Source organism: Callorhinus ursinus, unplaced genomic scaffold, assembly GCF_003265705.2.
Source record: "Callorhinus ursinus isolate GAN/ISIS: 27379988/994484 unplaced genomic scaffold, GSC_fseal_2.0 scaffold3, whole genome shotgun sequence".
NCBI lineage: Eukaryota > Metazoa > Chordata > Mammalia > Carnivora > Otariidae > Callorhinus > Callorhinus ursinus.
The window spans coordinates 35,721,282-35,748,073 of NW_027397065.1; the positions used below are offsets into that span (position 1 = coordinate 35,721,282).

At 41.9% G+C, this 26,792-nt stretch overlaps 1 protein-coding gene across 5 annotated transcripts in view; it reads right to left on the minus strand.

The window, feature by feature from the left end:
- Positions 1-26,792, minus strand: part of TENM2 (teneurin transmembrane protein 2) — a 1,506,090-nt gene that overhangs the window by 330,692 nt on the left and 1,148,606 nt on the right. The gene's annotated exons all lie outside the window — the stretch shown is intronic.

Here is a 26,792-nt window from a genome sequence, read left to right on the forward strand (position 1 = left end):
TGCCATTTCTGTGAAATGGCTCCATTCTACAGTAATAATTAAAACCACAGGCAGTTATATTTATATCAAGTAAAACATGGTATGATCGTCCCTTATCACAAAAGGAAATATAAAATCACTCTTAATTCTAGAGATTGTTGCAGTTGGAAAAAAATTCAAATCTTCTAATAAGAAGTTTATATTTTGAGCTCTTAATAACAGGTTTTTGATGCATAAACATGCTTTTTTCCTAGGGTTTGTTTAACCAAAAAAATATGTATTCATAAATTGCATAGTCCTCAATTTAGCAGAGATCTAAAGAGAATCTGAGAGTAATGATAGGTTCTTGCTCTTATGAATTTAACTGTGCTGCCATGGATTTACTTATTTTAATGTAACTTAGGATAAATTATTCCTCTAAAAATATAACTCTTTCAAGTTTCAGAATATTTCATTCTGTGGAAGGACACGATTTAGTATCAGTATTCAAGACAAAGGATGCTAAGAATTCAGAACTATGTGCCCAAAGAAGAGTGATTTAATAATAGTAAAATTGTACTGTAAGGGTTCCTTTTTCCTTTTTTGGAGGAAATGGATATGAACTGAACTGTAAGTTAGTGGATTTCAGTGATGGCTCCTTTTGTGCAAGAACAGTTAGGATCTTGGATCCACAAAGAAATGCAAGGATTTTAGAAGTTTTTCTCCCAGACAGAACCTACTTTGCATATCTTTATTCTTTTTATTTATAATGGAGGAAAAGAAAGTATTAAATACACATTTTGAAGAGGCAATTATAATAAGTTTTGGCATCCTGGCTACCCCAGGGAATCACATCTGTGAGATTGCCATTTTACATGATTATTGCCCTGAAAGGCAAATGCATTTCATCTTGCATGCCAATTTGATTGATTAGTAGTGGCTGCTTAGAGGACTGTTGAGAAGTATTGGCAGGCTGCTTCTGCTCCCAGCAGGAAAGAGGGCTGTGATCGATTAGTGATGTCTGCCCTGGGTGCAAGAATGAGAAGTGGTAACACATGTGCTTAGTATCTGCCAAAATGAATATAATTCCAAAACCAGGAGAGAGAATTTTTCATTGTGCTGGTATTACAGATAAATAAATTAAGCTACACATCCGAATGGGCCAGGTATTTATAGAAGTCAAAATGGAGTCCTATGGGAATCTGAGAAGATAAATCATTGGTCAGTAATTGTATGACCCCAGTATGCCCTCAAATTAAAAAAAAAAATGTATTGGCACAAAGTCCAATATTCTGTACAAATATAGTTTGTGTTGGGAAGAAAACTTTACTACTGTAAATCCAGGCGTGAACTTCAGAAGGCTTAATTTTCCCTAGCTACCTGACTTCAATAGGCTCTTGTCCCATCTGTGATAGAAGTGCTCTCCTCAAGTTATTTTTCAGTACCAAATAAACCTATTTGTTCAAAATCCTACTTCTAGTTTGCATGATAAAGCCCAATCATTTGGGTGATAGAACAACACCTAATCTTTGTGTTCAAATCCCAACTAGGTGTACTTTTTACTTAAAAATTAAATTTCTAACTTTTGCAAATACAGATTTGATGACTGATGGCTAAATGAAGGCTGGTCCTTAAGGCTCAAAGAGAACTTTGAATCTAAAGAGTACTGCCAAGTAAGAATTACTGGCCACACAATTATAAATGAAGGCCAAGAGCCAAATACTGACAAAGTACATCTCTTTAAGAGTAATTTTACAGTGACACTGCAACAATACTTTTGATAATTCTTCATGCTCTAAGGAAAGGAGATTAAACACAATGATTACATTATGCAGCAGGACAAAGGGAATGTAGTTACTATTTTGAAAGCGAGACAACGATCAGACCTTTAGTCCACTAACCCTTTCCAGGTCAATGTCCAACTTTAAACTCTGACACAGGATCCAGTAAAACAAACAAACAAACAAAACCTCCCAAAACAAAACAAAAACAAGAACAACTACACTTATCTGTGACATCCGAGATTTAAAGATTTATGCTGTGAGTTTCTAGTTTGTTTCTCTCCTCTCCTTAGAAAAGGGAACTCTCTCCCTTGGAAAAGAATAAAACTAGTTCAATATTTGCTTAAAAAAAAAAGAGAAAAGAAAAGGAAAATATAAAATTCAGCAGAAATGTCACACTGAGGAATCATAATAAGCATTAAGCATTATTTAAGTCATGCATAACCACTAAAATATATGACCCCTTTCCATAAATTGAAAGGCACTGTATTCAGCAGATTATGGGCCTCAAATGCTGAACTAAGGGAAGCTCCTAAGATGCCCATGCCTTGTAGACCTAAAGATTAACTCTGATCCGTGGTAGCTTTCTCTCCAAGCAAGCAATACGCTCAGCCTGGAGAACTGCCAAGGTTGGGCTTCCTTTTCTCTTTCGTCAGGGGATATTTGCTGAGAACCTATATGCTATGGGCTGTGTTGAGGAGCGGGAGGGAGGGAGGAAGGGAGGCAGATGAAGAGGAGAGTAGAGTAGAGATGTGGATACAGACTTTCTCTTTCCTGCTGAAGTCCTGCCCATCATCGCCAGACAACACTTTAAGGCTCATCTGTTGCTAACAGAACGTGTGGTTCTAAGGACAGAAAGCCTAGAACAGGGTGATTCTGAGAATAAAGAATTGGCCAGAAATACAAAACCTGTGATCAAAGAAAATGCTCCATTCAAAACTAATTTTAATTTTGAGACAGAAAATTTGAGCTCTTGAAAGGACCCTAGCAAATCATTAAGTTCAACATCCTCATTTTACAAATGAGGAAACTGAGGTATATTGACAGGTGACTTGCTCTCTTGTGGTTGTTTTGCTAGAGCACATGGTGTCTTTATGCAACAGAGAACTTCATGTTTTCCTAAGAGCATCAGTGGTTCAGCCCTATCAGATCTCATTAAATTAGGGCAGGATCATATTTTAAAATTGGTTGTACAGCTATTAATACTAAATTGGTGATGCTTTAATTTCCACGGTGGGGCAGCCCGAGAAAAGATGGAAGGTGGAAGGTGGGTTGGAAAGGTGGAAGAACACCTCTTCCTGAATTTTTAGGTCTATGAATATGCCATAATCATTTACAAAAGTATGCATTTTCATTTTCAGGATGACTTGAGCAAACTAAAACCTGCAAGACCATCTTGACCAGAAAAAATTTTTTTTTGCCTACTTTTATTTATACCTCTTTTTATTACTGAGTCGACTTCATCAGTGACAACATCAAAAGTGACAATGTTCAACTTCTGATGCAGGATTTTGCAAACTAGGGTGTGTGAGTTCTAAAATGGCGATGTAAGGATATGGAGCTTAACATTTTAGATTTACGCTCTCTGAAGTTGATATTCTTCTTTCATTTGCGATGTCATCGGCTATGCATCTAGCATAGCGCATCTATTTAATGGGATTCTATGTCCTCTCTCAAAAATACCTACTTCCCAAGCTCTCCCCCTCCTTTTCCTAGCTTTTCTCTTCTCTTTTTCTCAATCAAGGGAATGTAATGTAGCCAGTCAGCAGAGAGCCTCAAAAGAGAAATCAGAAGCAACACGGGGCATCGTTCACATTGGACACCCCCAATGCACAACTTTTACATAGAGAACAATGTAAATGGCTCCCCCTGGAGTTGTGCGCCCTGCCGTGCTGTGCACGCTTCTAGCTGAATCAGATGGTCCGTGTGGAATCAAGATCTTGACTCTTAAGCCTCATTACAGACAGACTGAGGCCAGAGTGGGTAGGAGGTGCAGATGATTGCTTCAAAACGCTGACCTTGAGCAGTTTTGTCAAAGGAGAAATTGAGGGGTTTGATCATGGCCACTGAGTTCGGGGTTGGTGGGTAGTGGTGCCTTTCTCAGAAAATCAAGGGTTGTACTCGGGCAAACAGGTGCACAGCTAATTGTCTGCTCCCCGGCAGAGTTTGCTAGCCACTGGAGAGTTGGCCTGCACCTTAGGAGCTCTTTGAAATGTTCACTGATTTGATTGTTTAGCACCACCCACAAGAGGCTCTTAATTGCATTCCTAGAGCATTGGCTTTCTACGGAAATTACTTAAAACACAGCTTAAGTGTTAAATCTGAACTGTGTAATGTGCAATTGAGGGTTTTTATTTTATTTTATTTTTTTTAAAATAACCTCACTCCTGGCTGCCTCCTTGTAGGAAGCACTGACAGGTTCAGTGGGAAATCTTGGGGCTGGCGCACATTATAAGTTATCTCCTGCAGGGTTGGCAGGTGTGAGCTATGTCAAATAAATTTATTACAGTCTGTGCTAATAATGAAAATTATAGAAAAGCAAGATGAAAGTGCTCTACAGCCAGCTAATTTGAAGCTACCTTACTAGACAATAACAAGCTCCTAACAGTTTTTCCTTTTTTTAAAAAACACTAATTATGCTTAATGTTCCCTGTCGCATTAGCTTTCATGGTAATTATATTTCAAAACTTTTGCAATTAGGGTGCAGTTAATATTGTGGAATATTGCAATTATTTTTCATTGTGACACCTCTATTGAAAACTGGTGGCATAATGATCACATTGTTCAACTAAATCAGAACTGTAGAAATATGGCAAATGAACCAATTACACATTATTATTTCTAATTACAGATAATGTCATTTTCTCTGCTTTTGTCCAAAAGAATTTCTCAAACACAGATATCCCGAATTCTCCTATTCGTAAAGACTCTTTCGTTCTCTCATCCACTCACTGGTATATTCTTATATTAGTGCCTTGAGTGCTAAATTTAAAAAGGTCTCCTAGGGATTACTTGAATTTTCTTTCACCACCCCCACCCCCCTCCTGTGGAAATTTTAAGCCAGATGCTCTCATTGAAAAATCTCAGCCTCGGCCCAGCTATAGACAGCATGCCACTGCCAGGAGCTGGTGTGAATCTAGCTTCTCAGAGTCGTCATTCATGACGGCTCATTGTTATTCATTCAACAGGTCGAACCTCTCATCTCATTAGCAGTAACTCGCTATATCCCAAACACCTCCTAAATAACACCGATTCCCCTTTTTGCAACACAAAATGATGAGGCTGTAAAGCTGATTTTATTTTATTTTTTAACCTATATTTCTACCTATGTATTTCTGACTGTCTGAAAACTGAATGAAGACCAATGAGGGTTTCCAGGAAACAGTGATGTTCGGATTTGGGGATTTGTTTTTTTCCTTGTACCTCGAGTATTTTCATATAGTCAGCCTAATAATAATGATTGGGACCGTGAAGTGGTTGGGACTCAACATTCCCGATGATATACTGTCTGAAATGCTGTGCCATTTCATCCTTCAATCATGTCCTGAGAAATGCAGGCTAGACATGAATATCCAGTTTTACAGATAAAGAAACTGAAGGTTGAAGAGTGGCCCACGGCCTTATATCGATCTGTGGCCATCAAACTGAGAGCTTTCTTGGCTTCCAACATGCCTGCGGTCAGGGTGACCAGCCGCCCCAGTTTGCCCAGGACTGAGGGGTTCCTGGGACGCCACCCTTTTGGGGTTAACACCAGGCCAGTCCCTGGCCAACTGGGTTGGTTGTTCACACTACCTACTATTGAAGTTAACTTGTCTCTCAACAGGGAAACATACAGGTGAGAAGTTTTCTACATTGGGCTCCTTCTAAGTTCTGAGATGTCAGAGTAGGAGACAGAGATACGAGTGGGCAATGAGGAAAAAGAAATAAAAATGGCGGCCTTCAAACCTGGATTTAATCACCTTCTTTACCTGTTTTCCCAATGAGCTTGCAAGCTCTGTGTGCGGGAGATGGGGGGAATATTTTTCCACATAGGCTCCAGCACTTCTATCCAGCCTGTGGCAGGTGCTCAATTACATGTTTGTGAAATAGTATTACTGATATTAATAGCTCATGTTTATAGAGCCCTTATTAAATTACCTTGCTAAGTAACTTAAATGCATTTTCTCAATTAATACACATACCATCTTACTAGGGGAAGTGTTACACCACTGTTATCCCTTCTATACCAACGAGGAAATCAGGACCTAGACAGTCTAGGTAACAGGGTCGCTGTTGCCCCAGGTAAGGGACTGGGGAGGCAGATGGGGATGCAGATCCCGATGTTTCAATAGCCCATGCCCTTAACTATGTGGTGACACTTTAGAAAGGACAGTCATGGCTTATCTACCCCCATGGAGGTGTTGATTCTCTGGGAGTCTGAAGACAAAGCATCTCATTTAGGAAAACAAATTTTCTACTTTGCTGCCTGGGGGACATAAATGGGCATATTATTCTCTGTTTGCTTATACTCTTGGGACAGCAGAATGGTTTCCCAGGAACACAGTGATGCTTGGAATTTCTCTGTAATCTAGTCTTGATTAAATTCACCTCTCAAATGAGCTACTTACAACCACCTAACTAGTCCTCCAGCTTCTGTTCTTGTTACTCTCCAATCCTTCCCCATCAGCCAGAGTGGTCTTTAAAGATGTAGTTAGGGCATGCCACACAATGCTTCAAGTCTACCAGTAACTTCCCACTTTCGTGAAAACAAAACCTGACCCTCATACTGTTGCCTGAGCCAGCGCTTCGGAGACTGTAATGTGCCGGCCCGCAGACCACCTGATGATTCAGTCCAGTGCAAGTCCGTTCTGATTCAGAAGGTCTGGGGTGGGGCCTGGATTCTGTACTGTTAATCAGCTCCCAGATACTGTGGATGCTGTGGGTCCGAATTCCATCTACCTTGCCGTCTCATCTCAGGCTCTCCGCACTGGGCTGGCTACACTCCAGCCTTACCAACTTTCTTCTGGTTCTGCAACAGAACCAAGAGCTTTCCCTGCCTTTCCATTGTAGGAAAACAAAAGCCCTCCCATCATCCACTCCAGCCCCTCAAACCTTGTTACATGGTGACCTCAATTGTACTTTTCAGATTTTGGCTAAAGTCACCTCTTCCAAAGTCTTCCTCTCTCTTCTAAGCAGGTGTGTGTATGTGTGTGTGTGTGTGTGTGTGTGTGTGTGTGTGTGTGTGTGTGTGTGTGTGTGTGTGTGTGTTTTATATCTTAGCATCTGGTATGTTTTTGTCACAGTGCTCACACTGGTCATCATATTTTTATCAGTCCGAGACTTTAAATTCCACTTTAGAGTAGAAGCTTCACGAAGGCAGGGGCCACGTCCTTCTTAGGTACTGTCAGGCCCATGGTGCTTAGGAAAGTGCTGGCTGGTGGTGGGTGTGCAGTGTTTATTAGCTGAATGAACGTGCTACCCTGTCAAATGGTGGATTTACTTTACACCAAAACATTCATGGGAATTGCTACAGTTTGAACTGTATTTCCCTTAGGCTGCCAAAGCTATTTTTCCCAGGAGTACAGAATAATATGTAAAAATGCCAGATTTGTTTTCCTGTTCGGAACAAATACAGCCAACCTAAGTGCCTCGCTCCTTTCATATAAACTGGGGGAGTACAAAAGCAAACTGTCACACACGATCACTTTCCAGGCAGAGTTGAAGCATCGCAATATGAAAACAGGTTCCCCTTCATAAGATACAGAGAGTTCCAAAACATTTAAGTGACATCGGGTCTCATTCTCGATGAGTCGGCTGCCATAACACTTTATTTATACAACTCATTCCATTTCCTCTGAGGAGTTTTACAACCATCTTATCAGTTTTCCTCTTGAGGAGGTAACTCCATAGGAGGGATTAATCCTCTTACACAGGGGCAGCCCCAGGAAGGGAGTTATATTATTTGTGTCCCAGAAGCTGGAGGCCAAGGAGGCTGGAATGGCCTCGCATTGGCAATCTTGAGAAGGGCAAGGTCATGAAAATGACAAGGCAACCAAGTGCACCAATGACAACAGCAGAGTTCCTCCCTTCATCCTTGAGATTCCAGCCCTGGTCTACACCTACACCGTGAGCACAGCACTTTCTATACTTTGCTTGGAGCACTTGGATTTATTGAAGGTGACAGCCTGGTTCTTCTCTGATCCTCCTGCAGCTTCTCATACCTATGTGCCCCCATCCCACAGCCGCCTCACATGCACCAACACCCAGGACCTGCTCCTAAACACCTGTTGCCTGTTGGCAGAGCAACGCCTTGGCCCATCTCGAGATGGCCTGAAAACATGGAAGGGAATTTATTTTTCAAAGAGAACTTGCATAAGTGGTGGAAAGGAAGCAGCTTGGTTCACACCCTGTTGGCGGTTTCTGCACTGCTACGACATTTTGTTGGCAATATATAAAGTTACAAAAAGACCCACTGCCTATTATCTTCTGTTTACCTTTCTATGATTTTATCATAAGAATCATAAATATACAAAGCAATTTTTGCATCAGGATGATTTTTGCAGTGAGATTTTTTAACCACCACAAAGTTGAAAGAGCAAAAATGCCTGACATAATACATCAGCATGATGCAATAACATGCATATGATGCTCAGAATAATATTTAAGAACATACAATAATCTTAATAACCAGGATTTACGAGCAACTTTGAACATGCTCATCATAGTGCTAAGCGCATTATATATACTAATTTATCTTCTCCCACAAGGTTGCTATGCTGCAGGTATTATTATGGCTCTCACTTCACAGATTAAGAAACTGAGATCTAAAGAAATTAGGCAACTAGTTAAGGTCACCCTGCTAGTTAAATGTTGGAATGTAGATTCCAACACAACCCGCCTGACTCCAGAGCCCAAATCCTGAACCACAGTGTTCCTGTGGGCTGCTTCGTGGTGCTGTATGTTGCCATATAAAAGGGGGTAATGTGTAGAGTCCCATCTCATGCTGGGATTTAAAAATGGTATGACTATGAATTTACATGCAATTATGTGTATCATATATAATTATATATAGTAAATCAAATGCATTTTTCTTTCCATCCTTACATCAACAAATATTTCTTGAGCACCCACTATGTGCTCAGGAGCAATTTTAGGTGCTAGCAATTTAGTTATAAACAATGAAGAGAAAGTCCCTGCTCTTACGGATCTTACATTTTACTGTTTCTTTTTTTTAAATTTTTTTCCTCTAAATTTTTTATTGTTATGTTAACCACCATACTTACATCATTAGTTTTTGATGTAGTGTTCCATGATTCATTGTTTGTGCATAACACCCAGTGTCCACGCAGAACGTGCCCTCTTTAATACCCATCACCAGGCTAACCCATCCCCCCACCCCCCTCCCCTCTAGAACCCTCAGTTTGTTTTTCAGAGTCCATCGTCTCTCATGGTTCGTCTCCCCCTCCGACTTACTCCCCTTCATTCTTCCCCTCCTGCTATCTTCTTCTTCTTTTTTCTTAACATATATTGCATTATTTGTTTCAGAGGTACAGATCTGTGATTCAACAGTCTTGCACAATTCACAGTGCTCACCATAGCACATACCCTCCCCAGTGTCCATCACCCAGCCACCCCATCCCTCCCACCCCCCACCACTCCAGCAACTCTCAATTTGTTTCCTGAGATTAAGAATTCCTCATATCAGTGAGATCATATGATACATGTCTTTTCTGAACTACTACATTTTACTGTTTCTTATGCATATTGAGGGGTGGGGTGGGGAGAGAGAGAGAGAAGCTATATATCAAAAGGTTACTAGTATCGCTTGGTGTGTGATTTTGGATCTTTTTAAACTGTCTTCCTAAATCTTGTCTATATATGCCCATTGTTCTCCTATGTTCATAGAACACAGAAAAAGAAGAGCATAGTTAATTCATGTCACTAACGAAAAAAATTTCAAGGAATTAAAAGGCACATACATTTCAAAAAAGACACATCAGGATGCTTTTACTCTCCTGTCCCCCTGGGGGCTCCCCATGTGTCCTGAACTGCCAATCTCCACCAGAAAAAGCTCCCCCCCCCCCCCCACCCCCGCCGGGGGCTGTCATTGCCATCCTCCCCTCCCCAGTAACACTGGCCAAGGTGCCATGGATCCCAGCTGCCTGCCCCTCCCACCACTCCAGCCTTTGTGCTTCGCGAACCTTCCATCAAGACAGGACACTCCCGGCTGACTGAAGGCATGACCTATTTCAGACATTCTCTCTCTGCCACAGTCATAACCAGGTAGTTATTAACCAACCCCATGATTAACAAGAAAATTAACCGTCTGAAAATGGCCAATCCTCCAATCCGTTCCCTTCAAAAACTAAACTGTGTCAGCCTCTTCTATGTAGCTCATTTGCAATTATTTCTCACAGCCAAATTTCACTTCCAAACATGGGAAATGATATTTAAAAACCTTGTGTTTATAAATCATTACCCCAATTCCCAAATTTTACTTTGGATCATCAGAGCAGCCCTAATTAGAAAACAAATACAAATATAGAAGTTCTCCTGCAGGCCTGGGAAAGTTTTTTGTTTTTTTTTTTTCCTTGCCTGCTGGGAGTATCGTTTAACCTCTCAAGACCACAATTTCCACCTTCATGATACACAGGTAATAATTCCTCCCCCGCATATGTGTTGGTGGTTTCCTGTATGTAAAGAGCTTTGATGATTTTTTTTTTAAATTGCAAGGGCAGTGCCAATGCTGTTTCAAATCTCTCTGGCCCCTCACATCTGAGGCTTTCCTAATGCACCACAGTGAAAGGTCTGCCTCCCTGTGATGTTTCCAGAGGAAGATATCATTCCCCTTTTCCCCCTTCTTTTTTTAGTGGGGTGAGGGAACAAACAGAAAGACACCGTAAGAAACGGCATGAGGTCTAACCATTTCAGGTGTGAAATGAACTTTCCCTGGTATCATCCGGAATGTGCTCTGAGCTGCCACGCTCACTAGACCCGGGCAGGTGAGCCAAGGGTAGAAAAAAGCCTTAATTGAGAACGCCTTTGGGTGAGTGGATTTAAACAAGACCTTTCAAATTAATTTAACGTACTCTCTTTTATTTAATTCTCTTTGTTCAAATGTCAGTGTTTTGTCAGAATCGAGTGTGCTCTTTCCCTCCATCCTGATGGGTTCCTGTTGGCCCAGTGACCTTCTCTGGGTCAAGAGAACCCGCCTTCTGTGTGCCACTCTGGCTGGAGCAAGCTGGGAGGTACTGTCATCGACCTGGGACAGAGCCCGCCAGCCGCCGCTGGTTTCTCCCCCAGCAGGAAGGGTCGCTCTCTAAATGGGTCACACCGGTCCCCACAGAGAGGCCAGGTGTCTAGAGTCGGTCTGCCTCGAGTTCTCGCCCAGGCTCCACCACTTGTTCTCTGTGTAACCTTGTGCAACGTACTTGCCTCCCCGTGCCTCAGTTTCCTTATCTGTGAAATGGGGATCCCTAGTACTTCGTGGGTTGTTGGTGACTTCACGTGAAGTGCTTGGCCAAGAGCCTGGCTCACGTTAAGTGGGCGGGAACCACAACTTCTGATCATTATTACCAACGTTAGGGCTTTGCCAGCTTTTTTCTTACCTGAACTAGCGCCTGCCCCCTGCCAGTCTTTAGCAGTTGATACCGTGGGTGATGCCACTTTTGGCATCCATCCCCCCACCTACTCATAATTCAGCTTCCATGACGCTGAATCCACGTGATCCTTCTCCCAGTTCTTGCCCCGCATGTTATCCCCCCGTCTACTTAGTGTTTTCTGATCATGCTGGAGGCTGTGTCCTCAGACCTCTTGCCTCCCACTGCCATCCCCCCTTTCAGCAATGGCATTCTGTGCAGTGACCGCAAAGTCCCAATATTGCCTAGTGGTTCTCACGGTCTCTGTTTCCCTTTACTCCACTTCCCTCCCTGTCCATTCTTTCCTTCCCTCCCGTCTTCCTCCCCCGTCTCTCCTCCTGGAACTCCGGACCCGAAAAACAGCTCCCTGCGGGACATGGCCATCAGTGCAACACACAACTTATGAGGGTCACATGTATTGCCCACCTCTCAACAAAGATCTCCTTCCTTCCCCAAACCCAGTCTTTCCTTTCCTAAGAAGGGCCTCATGGTTCTCCGGGCCGTGCTCAAGAACTCAGCGCTACATTTGATTTTTCCTTCTCTTTCACTCCTCCACATTCACACAACATGCAGTGTCTCTGGCTTCTTCCCTGCCATGGTCCTGGCATCTCCCAGCCCCCGGTGAGACATAGCCCAGTGTGTGTTGAGCTCACGGCTGAGGTCCTGGGCTATGTCTTGCATTCACCAGTGAATGCTCTGCACGTCTCCAGCCCCTCTCCAGCCCCTCTCCCCAGTTAGTCTTACACCTGTTTCCATGTGAACCCTTCCTCCAGAGCATCTGGGGAGCTTTTAAACACCCCGGTGTCCAGGCCTTTCCCTAGTCCAATGATATCAGAATCTCTGGGCTGGTACCCAGGCATCCACACTCCTTCCAACTCCTGAGGTGATTCCAGTGTGTGTAACCCCGATGGCCAAGTATAGCTGAAAGAGAGAGCTGAGCAACCCTCAGCTTCAAGGTCAGGTCTTCACCTGGAGAGCTTGGTAAAGCATAGATTGCTGCGCTCTACCCCTAGAATTTCTGATTCTGCAGGTCTGGAGAAAGAGAAGGCGGTGCTGAAATTTGTATTTCTAGCAAGTTCCTAGGAGCTGCTGATGCTGCTGGCCTAGGGGGACCAAACTTTGAGAACCACGCACTAAACTATTCTATTGGAGGCATCTGAAAGTGAGTTCATTGAGAGTGAAGTCACGCTTCATTAGGTCAGAGTAGACTAAGGAGTCCTAAGTAATGCTACCCCAAACGGCTCCTAGATGAACCCAATCAGCAGGAGAAGGGAGGTAGTCACGTCTTTGGTTCACAAATCCCCTATCTCTCAATCACTTTGCCCACTGTGAAAAGACTATTAATGCTCTGACTCCATCTCCAATACTTAGGGTGGTGCCAGGTGCCCAACAGATGCAAAACAAATAAGCAAAAACCCATGGTATGGATTGCATGGATTGTTTGTGTGTGATTTTCCAACTCAAATTCCGAAGGGATTTCCTAGGCTCATGAGTTTAGTTCTGTTTCTTGCTCTACTTACCATCCTACCTGTATCTAACTGCCTGTCAACCATTATCTATCTATCTATCTATCTATCTATCTATCTATCTATCTATCTATCTATCCATCCATTCATCCATCTATCCATCTATCTATCTATCTATCTATCTATCTATCTATCTATCCATCTTTTTATCTATCTATCCATCTATCTATCCATCTCTCTCTCTCTCTCTCTCTCTCTCTCTATGTATCTATGTATCTATCTATCTTGCTTCTAAAAATAAGGACCTTTGGACTAGCCCAAGGCAGCTCCCACAAATGTGGCAAAGGATATGGATGCCAACAAGGCAATTACAGAAATATCCCATTACTGGGAAGAATGTGGTTTCTCCTTTTTCATTTCATTTAGGTTTTAAAGGTAATTCTGACCTGGCAGGCAGATAAATCTGTATTCAACATCTCCTGACAGAGATCATCGTAAATAGCATTCCTACCCGAATTCTTGAGACTTTATAGCAAGAAAGAAAGATGATGAATATAATCTGGAATGGAGTTTATAAATCTTTTCAAGGCCTGATTTTCCCCCTACTTTTCTGAGCATCTGTATTACGACCAGCTCTTTAGCTAATATTGTTCTTCTGCCGAAAAGCAAAGTTTACCAGAGCTGTCTTGACTGTGAGCACTTTATAAGAGAAGGATGAGTCTCTGAATTCTGAGCAGAGGGGGAAAAAAAGGTACCATGAGCTGTACCAGTTGAGCTAATGGCACAAATGAGACTTAAGAACCAAATGAAAGAGTAGAAATAGCGTGGGTCCTCATTGCTTGCTAAATTGGGGGAAAAATCCTACAAAGCTAAACTAAACCAGCTCATCAGTCAGTCCTTAGTCATATTCTAAAAGTGTGGATTAATCAGGAAGCAAGGGAAAGAATGGAGCAAGGCCCCTGCCTCCCATTCTTTGAAGCATGATAGAATGATGAGCCCAACATTATAAGCCTTTCTGCCATCACAGACCAACCGAGTTCAGCTCATTTTGGGTGGTTATAAAGATTCATGCAGCAATTATTTAGAGGCTTGCATATCCACCCTTTAATCAGGCTGGGGAAACGCACATGCTAGCTATTTTCTGAATGTTTAGCAAGGAGGAAAAAGCAGGCATGATTCTAAAAGCAATTTCTCTCTAACTGCCTTGGAATTTACACTTCCCAGCTTCTATCCCTACACTTTTTGCGGTGAAGCAGAGAGCCTTCCATAGAAGTATCCAGGAAGGTTGCAAAAGGTTGATAATGGGGACCCGCTTGGCCTCCCACCTCTGACTCCCTTATGAGACACCACAAATGCAACGTTCGTGATTCTCCCAGCGAGTAAGCTCTTCCTCCATGCCACTCTGGAACTTGCATCCTCCGTCCCAGTGTCCGTTCATAAGGGCACGTTTCTCACGTCAGTGTTGGACTTCAGATTGTAAATGTTTCTTTGTCTTTCTAGAGGACGGATTCAGAGTTCACGCCTCCTTTATACTGCCCCCAACATCCAGCACCAGCTCAAAAATATTTACTGAATGAATCCATGAAGGAATAAATGGCGGAGATCACATACCTCCACCGTGAGCTTTCTTAATTTTCTGCCTCCCATTCATAAGCCACACTTTGCAGATAAGGCCCCTGCCCACCAGAGTCCACCCTCCTGGCCAGTCATTCCCCCTCCTCGCCTGAATCCGGACACACCTGCATGCTGGTCTTTGCATCAGCATTTCAAGCTTTCCCCAAAGGCACCATGTTCTTTCATATCTCCATGCCTTCACACTTTGTTGGCTTTTCCTGAAAACCCACCTGCCCACCCCAGCTGACGACTAGTCATGATTTAGGATTCCAGGCAGGTGCCGGCTCTGTGGACGAGTTTCCCCGATCCCGGCTCCAGCCCAGGATGGGAGGGCCTCGTTGTGTCATTCTCTCCTCACCTTGTGCTGTCACAAACTAGATTAGGGTCTCCCTGAGGCCACGTACGTGGTCTTGGTAATGGCTCACTCTCTGTATACTGTATAATGTGTCGGTAATGGTGGATTCTCAATAAGTATTTGTGGAATCAAAATGGATTAGCTGTATCATTTGAAGGCAGTAAAAACTACCTGAAAGAGGCTTCTTAGACCTCTAAAAACATTATTACAGAAAACATTAAACATCGACTGTCACCATTTAAGCCAGTGGTTTTCAAAATGGCTCAGACCAGCTGTATCAGATACCACCTCAGAACATGATAGAAATAAAACATTTCAGGTCTCCCACCCCAGAACTATTGAATCACAAATTCTGATACAAGGCCTAGACATCTGTACCTTATCAGCTCTCAAGGGGATTCGAGTGGCTTGCTAGCAAGAACATCTGCTTTAATTAATTAGAAGCACTATTTGGGGAAGAAGTATGTAGCAGTGGGAACAGCAAGATCACTGGAATTAAGCAGAAGTGGTTCAAATCCTAGCTGCTCTGCTGGCTTTGATGGTTAGGTGGATTTGCTCAAGTTAGCCAAACTCTGTGAGGCTCACTTTCTTCATCAACAAAAGGCAAGGGGACCAAAGCTAGTGGCCAACTTAAAATGCCTAGTACAGTGTCTGGGACAAAACGTTTAGCAGATGTTTGTTCTTAACTTATTGTTTCCCAAAAAGTCTGCCATCGAAGAATTCATCACAGCTAATGAATCATTGAATGCTACATCAAAAACTAATGATGTACTATGTACTGGCAAACTGAACATAATAATAAAAAAAATAAACAAACCCAGCAAATCTCAAAAAAAAAAAAAAAAGATTCATCCCAAAAACATTCAGGAGGAGCAAGAAGAACAACAATGCTGCCTGGTCAAGTATCTGAGAAGGAAGACATCTGTTCATCTCTTCAGATTCTCAGTTCACATAAGCATGTTTAAAGACTCTGAGAAATCTTACAACTTTTTTTAAAACTTTGATCCAATCTTTTCCAAGGTTTTTTTCTGGGGGCGAGTTTCTTTCTCTTTCCTCTCTCTCCCTTCCTTTGTATTGGGCAGAGTGGGGGTGGGGGAGGCGGGTAGAGGTGACTAGGAGGCAGACATTTCTTTTCTGGTTGTTTAGGAGGACAAAACAAACAGAACATGTCTACCCTGGATTTGTATTTTATATTGTTTGCTTTCTTACTGGAATTTTCGAAGAAGAAGGACCTCAAGAATTTTTTAGTGACATACTGAATGTTTGGAAAGCATGAATTATTGTTTGGCAATCAGCCAACAAACATTCATTGACTACATACTAAATGTCAGGTGCCCTCTTGGGCGTTGAGCATCCAGAAAGAGGGGGAAAGAACAAATTTGGGTCAGGAAGTCCCGCCTGAGGAGACAGAATTGGAGCCAAGTGAATGAACAAGTCAGCGATGGGGAGAGAAGGGGAAAGATCTAAGCGCCTGGAACAGGGGCAGCCAGGCTGTCAAAGGAGAAAGCCTGGTGCGTTGGAAGAATGCAAAGAAGTCTGGTGTTGCTGCAGAGTGAGGAGAATAAACAATAGAAAGATAAGAAGTTATGAGTGTTACGCTGGCCGGATCACATCATGGTAGCCTCAGTACCTGGTTTGATTTTATTCTAAGGGCAGTGAAAACCTCTTTTACTAAATATGCTGCTTTGGGCGCCTGGGTGGCTCAGTTGGTTAAGCGACTGCCTTCGGCTCAGGTCATGATCCTGGAGTCCCAGGATCGAGTCCCACATCGGGCTCCCTGCTCGGCAGGGAGTCTGCTTCTCCCTCTGACCCTCCCCCCTCTCATGTGCGCGCTCTCTCTCTCTCTCTCAAATAAATAAATAAAATCTTTAAAAAAAAAAATAAATAAATATGCTGCTTTGGCCTACTTTTTAGGCCCGAGAATCTTGCCCTATATTCTCGGTCTTCACTGGTGAGACACAGAAACTTCAAACACCAAGAAAGCCAAGTATTTTCTCTCCATCAACCCATCCACTCAGCTATCCCTCACCCCTCACCCTCCCACTCCCTCCAAGCATCAACCCTGGCTTCCCTCATGCTACGCACTGCGCTTAACAAATAACAAATACAGAAAGGTAAAGAAGACGAAGCTTCCGCTCTCAAGGAATTGATCATCTAATAAAATACTTAAAATGTGAAAGAGGCCTGGTAGAAGTATAAATGATGATGTTTATTGCATTGAACGACCTTGCCGTATTTCTCAGGGGGAGTCAACATGCATATTGGGGCTAAATCTTTGGGTAGAACAAAACACCACACAACTCTGATTATATACTGCATACAATGTGTTATTTTACCACATTCAAAGGCATGTGAAACATAATTGTTTGGATCGTGAATTTGTGTGGAACACAGAAACTAGGGTAATAAGAATTCAAAGCTGACACATCAAACTAAGTTCCTCTGTCACGCTTAAGACCTAATCTTGCTTAGTGGTTGATCCCGTTCTTGAATGATTGTCCTACTACATGGTTTTAAAAGCCCTTGGAAATTATTTCCTTCTTTATTTCATTAACCAACCTCTTTCCCCCTCTAACACTTTCTTGAAATGTCTTGAAAGACCTTTTTCTGTTTCCTGTGGCAAAGGAAAGGAAGAAAAATAGTAGCAACGAAGCATATGCTAAAGTAATTTAAGAGTTGTGATAAGCCAAGAGGAAAGACAAACAGCCCCCAGAAACCCACAAAGTTAAAGAGGTTGTTCCTTTATAAAGAAGTCTAATTGGACACGGCAGGGGTCTTGAGCAGTTGTGCTTACTTGTTTTATGGGCGGAATTTTCTACAACAATGTAGGAAGCTAAAGCATGTGCTCAACTTCTCTGCAATTGCTTTTCTCACATCTCTCATTCAACCTTGAACTGGAATGACCAATTTTGGAGGAAGAAGGATCATGGAAATGTACGTATCAACACTAAATCTGAGGTTTGTGCATAGTTTTTAGAATCTGCCAACTCTTTGGCCTGAGCAACTACTCATTCATTGTTCCATTTTTGAATTTCTCTTGTGATCCTCCTAGTGAGTGAGTTCTGAGTAGCTCAACCCCAGTTGTTTACAGGTGGTGCTGATGAACAGTAAAAAGGCAGCAAGAGAAAAAGAAATCCAAGAAGAGGTGATGTTCTACCTCTGTAGAGCCTCCAGAGGAAGCTCAGAGTCAATGTCAGATTTAATGAGGAAGTCTGGACAAAGGTTCTAAGTTCTCTGGGGGAGAGTGCTTGATTTTACTGTCCAGGTAAAATGGTGTCATTACTATTAATAAACCATAATGATAACTTGGCATGCCTCTTTCTCACTGTGCAAAGGAGACTATTTTTTCCACACATTATCTTGAAGTATAATGATCCCTGTGTTATAAATGGTGAAACTAAAACACAGAGAAGTTAATTAAAGAACTTGCCCAAGGTAACAATAATCCAAATGGAAAAGGGAATAAGGCATAGACTCTGGAGCTCTTAAGAGAGGGTTTTTCAAGAGCTGTGAGGAAGGCAAAATAAGGCCACGGACTCCTACTTTCCCCTGCCGAGGAAATATTTTTTAAACTCCTTTTCTGGCCTTGCCCTCTGAAACATAATAGGTTTTGAAAATAGAAGCACCGCCAGCCCCACGTAGCTGCGCAATGGATTCTGGATGGCACATGCCTTCCTGTGGAAGCTCTTTCCATGTGATCTCTGCTTTGGTTCTGTATCCTGACAACAGGGCGTGCTGCGCTATTGGTTCTCCACCTCAGGAAAGAAAACCACTCCTGTAATAGAGGCCCTCGCCTATCCTGGCTGCACTGTAACATGGGAAAGTTTCTTAGATCAACCTAATTTGATCCAGGTTGTTCAAAACACGCAACTCGGTGTGGATATGAGGTGGGCATACATTTTCCATACATGTATAAGAAACTGCATTTGGCTTATATTAATAGATGTACCGTACTTCCTCCATCCCAGGAAAGTTTTTCACATCTAATGTTCCTGAAATTAGGACTTCATAATTATTGTTCACTTTTAAAGCAGCACTGATTTTTTTCCTTCCACGAAATGCGGTAATCCAGTCCATAGTGTGCTTACTATCGATATCAGCTTACAATCAAGAATATATCATATTTATTTATTTTTTCTATCACAAGCCCCTTTCACCAAAGGACTTGAGGCATCTTAGAACAAAATACAATGAAATATAAATAGAATTCACTCAGCATAGGAAGTCTCACTTTGTACAAGTCTGAATCTTTTCTAAAGCAGGCTAGAGTAAAATCAAACCATAGAAGCCTCTGGGTTATTTTGAAAAAGGAAACTCATACTGATCTTGTGCTGCTATGAGAACATGGGCAAGTTAGGGCCAGCAGAGTCTCGGAGTTGTGGAACTCACCAGTGTCAGACAGACTGCCAGAAGGAAGCCAGGGGAGCTGGCTCTGGCGTGATGATGATGGCCCTTCCAATCCAGGCAATGCCCAGCACCTGTGACACGATGGACAAACTGTGGATATTTAATCAAGATGTGCTGATGGTCCATGGCTAACATCAGAACCAGAGGTGAGGCAATCTTCCACACTGCATACTCCCATGTCAAAAATAACAACAACAAAAATACTTGATTTTGAATTCTTCTCCTTCTAGCTCCTCAGCAGTGACCTTAGCAGACCAGCATAAAACTCAGCTGTGTTATAAAGATATTTGGTCCAGGCTCCCTAAAACTCACCTAACATTTTCATGACCCAAGTAAGCTTTCCTTCCTATGTACCTGTTAGTAAGTCCACCTAGGGAAGTGTAGAAAACCAGAGTAACTGTGCAAAGGAACCAAAGAATTTGTCCATCAGAAGTTATGATCTTACTTGGTAAATAAGTTAAACTCATTACTGGGAGTAGAGGGAAGACAGTAGCTTAAGGTAGGTGATAAAGCTACTGGGAGCTTAGGGGAAACCAAGAGAAATTAATTATGAAGGTAAAAGCATATTTGGGGGTAGTGTAAGTTCAGGGTGTAAGAATTTCATTAGTTCAGTGTGAGAAAACAAAGCAGTAGTTTGAAACATCTATATAAGTGTGTAACACAAAATGAGGAAAACAAACTGTGACTTAATATATGTGAATAGATAGGCAAAATCCTACAAAAACATTGAGTACATGGGGGAAAATAATAAAAGGAGACCTTGGTGGTGGGAAGTTTGAGACCATCAGAGATGAAACACTGCCCACTGACAAGTCACTTGAGTTTTCTGACCCTCAAATGTCTTATCTGTTAAGTAGGGATATTAGTACTCTTTATATGCACCTCAACACAAGGTAGTAATGGAGCTTTTAAGTAGATACTGTACATGACAGTGTTTTCTAAAGGCAAAATGGTTTGCCAACAGGGATTATTATTAATGACAATGGTTACGGTCTCATCACCACCATCAAGGTCAAAAGCTAGATAACTGGGACTACAAGTTCATATACCTACAGAAGCCAGAGAAATCACAGAAAGGAGTAAATAGAGTAAATAGTAAATTTAGGAGAAAAGGAGTAAATAGTAAATGCCTGCCCCCTCTAAAATGGGCATCCTCTGCTTGGCTCCAGTTATTTGTGGCCGTGATATAATGCAGGAGGATAATACTAGATTTGTTATTTCAAAAAAGAATGACAAATGTTTATATAAAATATCCTGATTTTTCAATGTTGTTACCTAAATAAAAACATTTTAAAAACACCAGCTATAACAAATCCAAATAGGTTTGTAAACTCATTTGTCCATTACCTCTGAGATAATGTACATGAGCTTATTGCTTGAAATAGAAAATGTTATAATAACATAAATGATTATTATTTAATATCATCATATCACCATCATCATCAATCCAGAGGGGCAACAGTTTGTTTATTTGTTTGTTTGTTTTTAGAGAGGGAGCAGGGGTAGCAGTGGGAGAAGGAGAGAGAGAGAATCTTAAGCAGGTTCCACACCCAGCACAGAGCAGGATGCGAGGTTTGATCTCACAACCTTGATATCATGACCTGAGCCAAAATCAAAAGTTGGATGCTCAAATGACCGAGCCACCCAGGTGCCCCAGAGGGGCACGGTCTCCTATCTTTGGGAAAAGTTGTTTCTGTGCTTCTAAAGAGAGCTGACACACTTGGCAACTCAAGACATCTATGAAAATGGAGTAAGTATATTATGCTTAGTTCTTATTCTTTTCCTAGAATTGTGACACTTGAAAGTTGAAAGAGACCTCTCAAGACATCTGGCTCCAGTTCTCCCAACACTACAAAGATATACCATATTCGTGAACTGGAAGAATGTTGTTAAAAGGTCCACACTACCTAAAGCAATGTACAGATTCAGTGCAATCCTCATCAAAATACCAATGGGATTTTTCTCAGAACTAGAACAAAGAGCCCTAAAATGTGTATAGAACCCCAAAAGACCCCGAATAGGCAATGCAATTTTGAGAAAGAACAAAGCTGGAGGTATCATGCTTCCTGATTTCAAACTATACTATAAAGCTCTAGTAATCAAAATGGTACGGTACTGGCACAAAAAAGGACACAAGGATTAATAGAACAGAACAGAGAGCCCAGAAATAAACTCATGCATATATGGTCAATTTATGACAAAGAGGGAGGAAGATAAAATGTGGAAAAGACAGTCTCTTCAATAAATAGTGTTGGGAAAACTAGCCAGCTACATGCAAAAGAACTGAAGGTGGACAACTATCTCACACTATATGCAAAAATAAATTCCAAGTGTATTAAAGACTTGAAGGTAAGGCCCAAAACCATAAAACTAGAAAAGAAAACATAGGCAGTAAGCTCTTTGACATCAGTCTCAGCAATATTTTTTGGATCAGTCTTCTCAGGCAAGGGCAACAAATACTAAGATAAATAAATGGGATTAAATCAAATTAAAAAGCTTCTGCACAGTGAGAAAAAAACCCAATAAAATGAACAAGCAACCTAGTGAGTGGGAGAAAATTTTGCACATCATCCAGTAAGAACACAACATGAGTTAATATTAATATAAAACACAAAACAATCTGATTAAAAAATAGGCAGGATACTTGAATAGATATTTTTCCAAAGAAAACATACAGAAGGCCAAAAGGCACAGGAAAAGAAGCTCAACACTACCAATCATCAGGGTACACAAATCAAAACTACAAGGAGATGTCACCTCACATCTGTTGGATTGACCATTAACAAAAAGACAAGAAATAACAAGTGTTGGTGAGGGTGTGGAGAAAAGGGAACACTTGTACGCTACTGGTGGGAATGTAAATTGAAGCAGCCACTGGGGAAAACAGTACAGAGATTCCTTAAGACGTTAAAAATAGAACTACCACATGAGCCAGGAACTCCACTTCTGCGTATTTATTCAAAGAAAATGAAAACAACCATTTGAAGATATAGATGTTTATTGTAGCATTATTTACAGTAGCCAAGATACGGAAGCAACCAAATTGCCCACTGGTAGATGAAAGCATAAAGAAGGCAGGGACAATGGATTATTATTCAGCCATAAAAGAGAATGAGATCTTGCCATTTGCAACAACGTGGATGGACCTAGTGAGTATCAAGCTAAGTGAAATAAGTCAGCGAGAGAAGAGTACTATACAATTTCACTCATATGTGGAATCTAAAAAAACAAAACAAATGCACAAACAAAAGAAAACAGAAATAGACTCCAATATAAGAAACAAACTGTTGGGGAGGGGAACAAAACAGGTGAAGGCGATGAGGAGGCACAAGCTTCCAGTTATAAAGCAAGTCATGGGATGGAATGTACAGCACAGGGAATATAGTTATTAACATTGTAATAACTTTGTATGATGACAGATGGTAACTACACTGATCACGGGGATCGTTTTGCAATGGATAAAAATATCAAATCACTATGATGTACACCTAAAACTAATTGGATATTATATATGAATTACACTTCAATAAAAAGAAATTCTCCCAAAACTACAAAAGAAACAACGAAGGGTCGTAGGGGACAGGTGACTGCCCTCCTAACGTGGTGAGTTCTCTCGGGAGAGTTAGGACTCAGGTCTGATTCTCTGGCCCCCACTGTCTCCAGGGGTCTTTTTTTTTTTTTTTTACCATGACTTTCCTTCTTTGTTTTACAGATTCTTTTTATCTTCTGAACCCTTTCGGCGATTTGAGATCAATAAAGAGAGGCAGAAAAGGCCAACTCTGCCCAGTGTCATATGACTTTTTTCCCTCCCTGTGAATTATTTTCACAACCAATCTTCAGTCTCTTACATTCTAACCAGTTTTCAGTCTTCAAGAGAAGGTGCACAGGTTAGCAAAAGGAATCATAATACCAGCATCCTAATATTTAAATAAGTGGTGTCCCATTCTATCTCTTCCCATTTTTTAAAGCAAATTGCTTGACCTGAGTGACAAGCCCATGAGAAGAGCCCACCCAGAAATAGGTGCAGGCTCATAAGCTGGTAAAGATCACTGGTCCTGTACTGCAGCAATACAATCTCTGATAGAAATGTATCAAAGGCAACGGTTACTGCAGAAAGAGTGATGTGTAAAGCGGTCTCTTAAGCAGGCAGAGTGGGAGGGGTGGGTGGGTAATGGTGAGGTGCCCCAGGGAGATGGAAAAGGTCATTCAGATGAAAATAAGCTTGGGAACTTGGAAAGAGTGCTCCATTACCACAGATGGGAAGCAAACCCAGTATCCAATCATCTGGAACAGATTGAAATGCGATTCTAGTCAAGTGTGAATGCCACCGAATGCATTGTACAACTATTCGGGGAGCTGGCAAGAAGGCATGGGAGTCTTGTCCTCACTCCTCAGCCCACGGTTGGACACCAACACAATTCAAAAGTAGGAATTTGTAAGGTCATCACTTACACGAATGAATCTTTGTAAATCCTAAGTGAGGATGAGGGATGGGGAAATGTGATAAAGATAAAATAGGGGTCTTTCTGCATAGGGGCACTGTTATGCTGAGGTGTTAAAAAGATGCAACACTATTGGCTTAGTTTATTTATTTTTAAAATTTAAGAAAAGGGATGCGAAGTCTGCCTTTGGAGTGGAAGACAGGGTGGGGACGGGGTGCAAGGAAGGGAACAATTGATCACTGCCTTTATTGTTAGCTTCCCATGGTTGAGTGTTCACTGATAGAATTGGTTCAACTCCAAGATGCTGTCTTAGAAACAATTATTGTTTTCCACTAAAATAAAACTCTAGCAGAAAACATTAATTTAAGTGATAACTGCCTAAATGCTTCACTATCAAGAATGCGTGCATCCTCTCATCTTTGGATTTATAAGCCAGGAAATAAGGACAACAAGCAACAGAAATCATAAAACAAAAGATTTGACAGAAAATGACACAAGAGAGGGCCAGTGTTGGCCTGAGGGGAATCCGCGAAGGGCTGGTGCTGGCATTCTAAAGTGCCACATGACATAGTTCTCCCATGTCTGGCTTTTGGGCTTTCTTTGCCAACCACGCTGCTCTATACCATCCACCAGCAATGCCTTCTTCTTCATTCCTTACCTCCTCAACTCCAGAATGAGGCAGACAGCTTGCGAGCCAGGCTCTGCCCCCACTACTTTGCTGGGCCATTCTTTAGAAACTGAAAACATCCTCCGCCCACCTTTGGTCCATCCTTTGACCTTATTTACTATTTGTTGTTCATTCACCTGACATTTCTTGAGAGTCTGCTATGTGCTAGACTCTATGCTAGCTAAATGCATAGAGTAAAACAGAACATAGGGAGATTTGAGTCTTGTCTTCAAAGAGCGTAAATCCGATGCTGAAGGCAGTCAAGTAACACAGGGAGTTCAATAACAGAGAGACATGGGAAGGGAGATTAACCCAGACTGGGAAGATCAGAAAGGTCTCTTGGAGAGAAGAGCACCATGCGCAGAGATTCAAAGGCACGGCTGTGACATGTAGAGACTGTGTGTGGAGGGGGATGAGTGGTGAGAGATGGGGGTGGGGAGGGGCACAGGAGCCTTTTATGATAGGCTTAGAGGTATAGACTATATCCAGGAAACAAGGGGGTCCCATCAAAGGGTTTTGTGTTTTTTTTTAATTTTAAATTTTTAAAAAAGATTTATTTGTGTGTGTGTGTGTGTGTGTATCTGTGTGTGTGTGTATGTGTGTGTTTGTGTGTGAGAGAGAGGGGGAGAGAGAGCGCACAAGGAGGAGGAGCGGCAGGCAGAGGGAGAGAGAGAAGCAGACTCCCTGCCAAGCAAGGAGCCTGATGCAGAACTCAATCCCAGGACCCTGGGATCATGACCCGAGCTGAAGGCAGATGCCTAACTGACTGAGCCACCCCGGCGCCCCCACCGAAGAGTTTTAAGTAGCAGAGACACTCTTTCAGGTATGCATTTTATGGAGACTCTGCAGAATGAATTGTGAACTGGATTAGTAGACAGACAGACTAAAAGAAAGACAAATCAGTCAGAACCACTTAGCTCTCTGGGCCAAAGATAATACTAATCTGAGCTAGGGCAGTGGCAGCAGAGACAGAAAAATATCTGAGTCAAAGTTGATAGGGTTTGGCAATTTATTCTAGGTAGAATTGAGGGGTGGGAAAGATGCCTTCTAAGTTTTGGATGTGAGCTCATGTTTTGATGATGGGCCATGCCCTGAGATAGAGGAGACCAGGGAATAATCGAATGGAGGGACATGTTTGGGTTTCAATCTGTTAAGTTTCATTTCGAAACTGTTGCATTTGAACTGTCCATCAGACATCTCAGTGGAACTATCCAGGGACATTTAGATATATTAGGTAAAAAGTCTGACCTGGAGACATGATAGCAAGGCCATAAAGTCATAAACAGTAATTTTAGTTTTGAGTGTGAATGGTATCCCCATGGGAGCATGTGTAAAAAGTAAAGGGAGAAGGGTCTGGGTTTTAACTTATAGACACCGTGACATTTAAGGGATAAACAGAGAAAAGGTATTCATAGGAAGACAGAAATGGTCAGGAACGAAGGAATGAGGAAGAGAAGAATGTAGAACCACAGATACCAAAGGCAAGGGCATTTGAAGGAGGAAGGAGCAGTCACAAAGGGAAGTGTAAGATGTAATGGTAAATGTTTACGAAATTGAGCCAATAGGAGGCTATTGGGAATGTTGTCGAAGTAGTTAACAAGTAAGTAAAGACAACAGGTTGCAGAGTACGTGGGGAGTGAGAGGGTAGAAAACACTTCCTAGAAAATTTTCAAGGAGAGGAATAATTCCCTACATATTTAAGTCCTGCTGGCAAAGATCCTCTAGAGAGGGGATGCTTAATACAGGAAGAAGGTGAGATCCGATGGGATCTAGAACACAAGTGCAGGGAAAGAGGAGGGATGATGCTTTTCCCACTGTGGCAGAAATATGAGAGGAAGCTTTGAGCTCTAGTCCCACATCCAACATCTAGTAGCTTTGTCCAACTTCCTATTCAGCTGGCTGCTGCTGTGTGTTGAATTGTGTCCCTGAAAAAACATGTTGAAGTCCTAACCCTTGGTTATCAGTGAATGTAATCTTATTTGGAAATAGGGTCTTAGCAGATGTAATTAAGATGACATTATACTGCATTAGAGTGAGCCCTAAATCCAATCACTGGTAGCCTTACAAGGAGAGAGAGATTTGGAGACCCAGAGACACACACAGAGAGAAGGCCATGGAGGGGTGGAGGCAGAGATAGGAGTCATACTGCTACAACCAAGGAAGGCCAAGCATTGCTGGCAACCATCAGTACCCAGGAGAGGGAAGGAGGATTTTCCCTGAGAGCCTTTGGACGGAGTGTGGACCAACCAACACCATGATATTGGACTTGTAACCTCTAGAATTGTAAGAGAATAAATTTCTGTTGTTCAAACCATCCCATTTGGGGTGCCTTGTAACAAGAGCCATAGGAGACTAATACAGATTGCCAAGACCATGCATTTACTAGGCCAATACCTAGAGATTATGGCTGTACCACCCAAAACTAAGCATTAGAGGCAACTAAATCAAAGGCACCATAAACTCAGGACAGCAGCTACTAAAAAGA